The following is an 8,028-nucleotide window of genomic DNA, read 5'->3' on the forward strand; positions in this document are numbered from 1 at the left end:
TTATGATGAAGCTATGTAGGTGGATACTAAGATTCAGAGGGAGTCTACAATGAAAGATGAAATGGACTATTTGTTGAAAAATAAGAAATGGGATTTATTCAAGTTGCCTACAGGAAAAAGGGCTTTACAAAATAAGTGGGTTTACAGGTTGAAAGAAGAGGATGGAGGTAGGAAAAACATCCTTTTACCTGTAAACCCACTTATCTCCATCCTCTTCTTTCAACCTATAAACCCACTTATTTTGTAAAGCCCTTTTACCTACTGGAAACTTGCATAAATCCCATTTCTTATTTTTCAACAAACAGTCCATTTCACCAAGTTAGTTGTAAAAGGATTTGCATAGAAAAAGGGCATTGATTTTGATGAGATATTCTCTCCTGTTGTTAAAATGACTTCTATTCACACTATTTTAAATATTGTAGCTATTGAAGATTTTCATTTAGAGTAGTTTGATGTTAAAATAACCTTTCTTCATGACGATTTGGATGAAGAGATATATATATATATATATGGCATAGCCATATGGATTTGAGGTCAAAGGTATGGAGACCTTAGTGTGTAGATTGAAGAAAAGATTATATAGCTTCAACAAAGCACCTCGAAAATGGTATCTAAAATTTGATAGTTTTATGCATGAGCATGGATATAGTAAGTGTCATTTAGATCATTGTGTTTATTTTAAGAGATTGAATGATGATAGCTACATTGTGTTTATGTAAACTTCCATCCTCTTCTTTCAACCTGTAAACCCACTTGTTTTGTAAAGCCCTTTTACTTGTAGACAACTTGCATAAATCCCGTGTCTTATTTTTCAACAAATAGTCCATTTCACCAAGTTAGTTATAAAAGGATTTGCATAGAAAAAGGGTATTGATTTTGATGAGATATTCTCTCCTATTGTTAAAATGACTTCTATTCACACTGTTTTAAGTATTGTGGCTATTCAAGATTTGCATTTGGAGTAGTTTGATGTTAAAATAACCTTCCTTCATGATGATTTGGATGAAGAGATATATATGTCATAGCCATATGGATTTGAGGTCAAAGGTATGGAGAACTTAGTGTGCAAATTGAAGAAAAGTTTATATAGCTTAAACAAAGCACCTCGGCAATGGTATCTGAAGTTTGACAATTGTATGGATGAGCATGGATATAGTAGGTGTCATTTAGAGCATTATGTTTATTTTAAGAGGTTGAATGATGATAGCTACATTACTTTATGTTTATATGTTGACGATATGCTTGTAGCTGATCTGATGGACAGATCTAGACTAATTGCAGTATTGAATATTTAATTAAAAATACAACTTAGCGGAAGTCTTAATACATTTAAAGTAAATGAAATTAAGCATAACAAACTCAAAATATTGAAGTGAAATAAATAGAATTGAGAGAGAGAAGAAGATAGAAAGTGCAAACAAAGTTTGATTTCAGAGTTCGCCACAAATGTGACTACGTCTCTGGGTCGGCTCCAATAGAGTGCAACCAATCTGATTAATCTCCAAAAATCAATTACAAATGCACCAAGTCCATTCCTTCAAGCACTTCAGCAGCAACAAAACTCTGATGTACAAGAATGGCTCAAAAATTTCCTTACAAGACCTCTCTATTCTTTCAAAACTTCACCAAAACCAATTTCTCTACAAGTCTCCTTCAAGAATTACAATAATTTTCCAACTTTGATTGCCTTCCAAAATGACATCCTACCCCCCTTTTTTATACAAAATAATTTGCCTAAATTGTCTCAAAACCAATTAAAGATATAAAACAAAACACCCCCTTTGAATAACCCCTTTGCCATTTTTATATTTTGGCATTTATACAATTTTGGGGGTTAATTATTAATAAAATAACAAATATATCCTATTCAAAGAGTAGGCGGTTTGTTTGTTTTAAACTCAAATGCCAATGATGTGTAAATGCCACCATGATGTCATCATAATTCAACATGATATTTTTTTACCTCCAAAATTCAAATTCTCGTAACTTTCACATATAAAGTCCGTTTTTGACAAAACAAACGTTGTTGGAAAGCTTGTGATGAGATCTTCATTTTGAAATCCACTGCTTGATCACTTTTGAGATGGTCTGATTTCAACCCTTATCTAGCCCTCTGGTCTGCCTGTTGACCAGAACTTTGACCGAGCATAACTTGCACAAACGGACTCCTTTTTGCTCCGTTCAAGTTATGTTGGAATTAGGATGTTGAGATCTTTTTGATGGTGCAAAAATCAAGATATTTAAAGACACTTCAATTTTCACTAAAATTAGCCACCAGATTAGGCCTCCCCACAAAAGACCTTTTGGACCTCCAAAAGTGACATTTACTCTGACATATAGTGAGGACTTGGCCTCCCCATTTGTCCTGTATCATCTGTACATCTGAATACCTGGCTTACAAGCACAATGAAGACTGCAGAAATATTGTTGAACATAAACATTATTCTATCACTTCCATAAGCATCTACATCAATTGTCATAGCCACTAACCAACAAACATTGACTAGCATCAAGCTGAACAATAATGCAGAAATGAAAGAGAATAAATCAACAACATATCGATCCTTTACAACAGGAACATTTTTACCCAAGGAACCATCAATGCTTTCAATCATCATTCCCTCATGTTGTACTGTGGGTACATCCTGCAACATTTGACCTTGGTTAGCTACTCCAAGTTCAAGTGTAGAGCCACCTGTACTGACAAACATTAGAGTTAACTCTTTACTTGCATTAATAACCCTCTTTAACTACCCTATGTTTGCAAAAGAATGATTAGTCTTAAACTTGTGAGAATGTACAATATACTAAATGCCATCTTTAAACAAGTGAATGATTCTTTTCCCTGTAGAAAATTTCTTATCTGTCATAAAAATAAGGGCTACCAAGCACTATCCCATAGATATTCAGTGGAACCACATCAAACTGTACTTCATCCACAAACTTACTAGTGATTGTGAATCTTAAGGTGCATTGTCTTGTTACTTGCAACTTATCATTTTCACAAATCTAGCCTAGTGGATAAGGTTTCTTATGTAATGTGGTTTTCAATCCCAAGTTTCTCACAATACTCTCAGAAATCAAGTTCACTTGAGAACCACTATGTATGAGTGGATCAATTTTAGTGTTCTTAGCAAAAACCCTTAAATGAAAAGGCTCATTCCTTTTCTTATCCTCAAACAAATCATTTACTGTAGAAGTAGAAGCACAACTAGCAATAGAAATACTAGAAATAGGAGCTTTACCATTCAAACCCATAGCTGTTATCTTAGTCTCATCATTTGAATCTGAACCAAGATTCATAACAACATTTGTTGCTTTCTCCTTACCTTTCTATTTCTGATCAAATTTTTGAGCCCACTTAGGCTTCAATTCAGGATGCAGCTTCCAACAATGTTCTTCATCATGACCTTTCCTGTCACAATGAGTGCAAGAAAGTTTCTCATACTTCTTATCTGTAGTTTCCTTCTTTCCTTCCTTTGTCTCTGCATTCTTAGAAGATTTCTTTACATCATTATCAAACATATCAACAAAAGATCCTTTACCCCTTGACTCTAAGTGTGTAGCTTGAATAGAAACTTCATCCAAATTACAAGGGTTAAATATCAAAATAGAATGTCTAAGATAGGAATGAAGACCTCCTATGTACTTCAACAAAGTATCCTGGGTGTACAAAGGAACATTCAAAGCAATAGCGCTATTCCTAAATTCATGGGTGTACTCTTGGACAGTTTGACCTTTCCCTTGCCTAAACATTTGCCAATCCATCATTAACTGTTGCATATGTCCTAGGGGATAAAACTACTTCTTAAGAGCATTAACAAACTCTGCCCAAGTTAAAATAATTGTACCATGTTGTGAAACTTCTACCTTAGTCTTACTCTCCCACCAAGTTAAAGTTGTATCTCCTAACTAAAGAGTAGCTAATTGGATCCTATCAATATCATCTAATAGGTTCTAGACTCTACAATAGACTTCAACTTTTTGAATCCAATCATCCAATTTTTCAGCATCAAGTTCACCACAATACTTAGGCAAGTCAAATTTTACATCTAGTTTGATCTTAGGCTTATACCCACTCTTGAAAGGATTAAAAGAAGTAGAATGAGGAGAAGATGGAGAAGAAGGAGAAGATGAATAAGATGATGAAGAAAAGGACGAAGGTTCAGGAGGCTCACTACCACCTCCTACTCCTTTGGCTTTGCCATCCTTTAATGAGGATTTTGCTTCCTCCTTCTTCTTAGCCTTATTTTCCTTTCTCAATTGTCGTTCGTGTCTCTCTTGGAGAAGAATTTCCACTTTAGAGTTCATCTCAAGGAATGCTCTTCAAAATTTTTGCTCACTGATCTCATCAGGAACCTCCATTCCAGAAGTTGACATCTTTTGAAATGTCCTACGCTTCTCGATCTAAGGATTAAATTCTTCAAGTTTGCCTTCACCCTTTTGAATCCTAGATCTTGTTAGCATTCAAGAAAACAACTGCAATAATAGTCAACTGGGCTCTGATACCACTTGATCTGATGGATAGGTTTAGACTAATTGCAGTATTGAATATTTAATTAAAAATACAACTCAACGAAAGTCTTAATACATTTAACGTAAATGAAATTAAGCATTACAAACTCAAAAGCTTGAAGTGAAATAAACAGAATTAAGAGAGAGAAGAAGATAGAAAGTGCAAACAAAGTTTGATTTCAGAGTTCGCCACAAACGTGACTATGTCTTCGGGTCGGCTCCAATAGAGTGCAACCAATCCAATTAATCTCCAAAAATTAATTACAAATGCACCAAGTCTATTCCTTCAAGCACTTCAGCAGCAAAAAAACTTTGATGTACAAGAATGGCTCAAAAATCTCCTTACAAGATCTCTCTATTCTTTAAAAACTTCACCAAAACCAATTTCTATACAAGTCTCGTTCAAGAATTACAATAATTCTCCAACTTTGATTGCCTTCCAAAATGACATCCTACCCCCCTTTTTTATACAAAATAATTTTCCTAAATTGGCTCAAAACCAATTAAGGATATAAAACAAAACACCCCCTTCGAATAACCCCTTTGCCATTTTTATATTTTTTCATTTATACAATTTTGGGGGTTAATTATTAATAAAATAACAAATATATCTTATTTAAAGAGTAGGTGGTTTGTTTATTTTAAAATCAAATAAAAATTATGCCCCACGTATAACTAAAAGCAATGCGTGGTGTAATGGCCACATAGCTTTTACACCCGCCGCGAGGTTGGGGTTTCAAATCCATGGGCTACTATTCGCCATTCACCAATGGCATAAAATTTTGGGCTAGTATTTTCCAATTGGCTATTGTTTATATTCACCAATTTATGGTTGACATGTTGTAACTATTTTTAACCCTAAAGTAGAAAAAATACTTGTAAAAGGGTTTAGGGTTAGGGATTGTAAGATAATGTGTGATGCAAAAATTGGTTCTTGCAATGGATTGTACTTAGGTTGTGATCATTGGATCGTAATAATATTGGACTTGTTATTTGGTGGACATAGCCCAGGGTTTGGGTGAACCACATTAAATCTTGGTGTCTTGTGTTCTTTTTTGTGTGATCTATTATTTTTCTAATATTGTTTATATTTGCATGTAATTGTTATTTATGTTTGTGGTTAAATCCTAATAGTACAATATCTCCTATCATAAACTTTTGTTGTCTAATCTTCTTATCAAACAGTTGTTTCACATGCATCTAATGTTGTGTGATGTGATCCACAATTTTTTTCTTTCTTCTTCAAGCTTGCTTAGATATAGGATCCTCTTCTCCAATCCATCTTTATAGATGTCATCTTCAATTACTATCCTTAATTTGTTTGTATCCAATTCTAGAGGTAAGGGAAGACTATCCTTCATTCCATAGACTAGTTCAAAAGGGGAAATTCCAATCGCTCTCTTTGGGGTCACTCTATCTGGCCAAAGGGCCTCATGAATCTTCTTGTGCTAGGACCTTTGATTATCTGATTCCATCTTTATCACAATGTTCACCAAGTTCTTTCTACTAAATTTTGCTTGACCATTCCCTTGCAAAAAATAGTTAGACGAGTGGCTAACTGTTATGCCATATTCAAAAAAAAACTTGGTGATTTCAATGGAAGAGAAATATGTTGCATTATCCATTACCAATTTAATGGGTATACCAAACCTAACTAGTTTATTTTCTTTTATGAATTCATAGACTACTTCGGAAGTGGTTTTTTTGTGGCCTTTGCTTCCACCCATCTTGTGAAGTAATTGGTTGCAGTGATGATGTAGGCGTGACTAGCATTAGATGTTGGGTTAATAGGGCCAATGAAATCAAGACCCCATTGTTGGAAAGGACCTTCAATTACCATGGGTCTGAGAGGTAGTGCAGCTAATTGGGGCCTACCTATGAACATTTTAAATTTCTTTGCATTTGGACACCCTGTAGTAGGCATCTTTAAACACTCTGGGCCAATAATAACACTATCGCAATATCTTAAAAGCAGTAACTGAGGATGAGAAATGCCCACTACATGCTTCATCGTGAAATGTTTTCAACAATATTTCTTGTTGTTGTTTATCTACACACCTCAGGAAAGTTTCATCTAAGGATCTTTTGAAAAGGTTATCATCCCAAATCACATACTTAGAATCCTTTAATTTTAGGTCTCTTCTTTGATTTTTTTTCAACCTTTTAGGACGTTCATCATATGCTAGGAGGTATGTAATATTTTTGAACTAAGGGTCTTGTAGACTTACCACCAAAAACCAACTATTTCTCATCCTCATCTTCAACATTTTTGTTCTCTGCTATAGCCTTGCATAAGGTGTTACCTCTCACTAACTTTGTAGGCTTAATTTTAATGTCATACTCTTGTGTTTTAACTGCCCATGTCCCTCTGGTATTGCACACTACATCTTGTTGAGTCAACACACTTTTTATTGCTATGTCAAGTACATGAAGCACAAAATGAGAGTGTAGGATATAAAATCCAAAAAATTCAATGCTTTGACCACAACAAAGCATGTTTTTTAATTTGAGAATATTTCAACTCATGGTTCTTTAGGGGTATACTCATGAAGGAAATAGGAGCTTTTATTCCTTCTTTATTATCCTACATGAGGATAGCTAACAAGGTGTGTTCAGAGGCATAACAATAGATCATGAAGTCTAGTTTGTAGTCAGGATGACATAAGACAAGAGCATTAGCAATGGCAGTCTTTATACTTTAAAAGGCTTATTTTTAGCATCATTCCATTTAAAGCTTGAATTCCCTTTCATCATGTCTAAAATACACTTAATGGTTTCGAAAAAATTAGATACAAACCTTATGAGGAAATTCACTTGTCCAAAAAATGACTTAACTCCTATCTTGCTCACAGGTAGACTTAATCTTTGGATGGCCTCAATTCATTCAGAATGAATTCAGATACCTTCTTGTGATACTATATGACCAAGTAATTTTCCTTTTTTCATGTTGAAAATAGACTTCTTAGGATTTAAAGAGATTATGTGTTCTCGACACCTTTGTAACACCTTCTTCAGATCTTCTACGTGATTTTTTCTCTTCTTTGAGAATACAATAAGGTCAACCAAGTATATAATGATGATTCTATCCTTCAAGTTGTATGCCTAAAATGTGAGCACACTTCTATGAATCATTATATTCAAAATTACTCAAGAATGAGGTCTCAAATGGCGACTCATAGCTCTCTAGTCATGGAGTGCAAGGGTTTTGCAATGGAGGCCCTCAGTTTGACCTAGTTCATGCCCATGCAAGTACACCATGAAATGAGAGATTCAAAGATCCAAAATGCATGCAAATGGAGATGAAAACTAATCTATATGATAACAATGCAAGAACAATGCAAAATCTAATCTATGAAAGAAAGATCTAATCTTATGAAAGAAAATATGACTCTAAACTAACTTGAAAATGCAATGATAAAAGCCCATGATGAAAGCCATGGGTGCAAGAGAGAATGAGACAAGAAGATAGAAGTTCTCCACAAAAATCTTTAGCATTCAAAAACTCCTTCAAAA

This window comes from Cupressus sempervirens, chromosome 5 (assembly GCF_028749045.1).
Source record: "Cupressus sempervirens isolate cs-2001-9-10 chromosome 5, ASM2874904v1, whole genome shotgun sequence".
NCBI classification, from domain to species: Eukaryota; Viridiplantae; Streptophyta; class Pinopsida; order Cupressales; family Cupressaceae; genus Cupressus; species Cupressus sempervirens.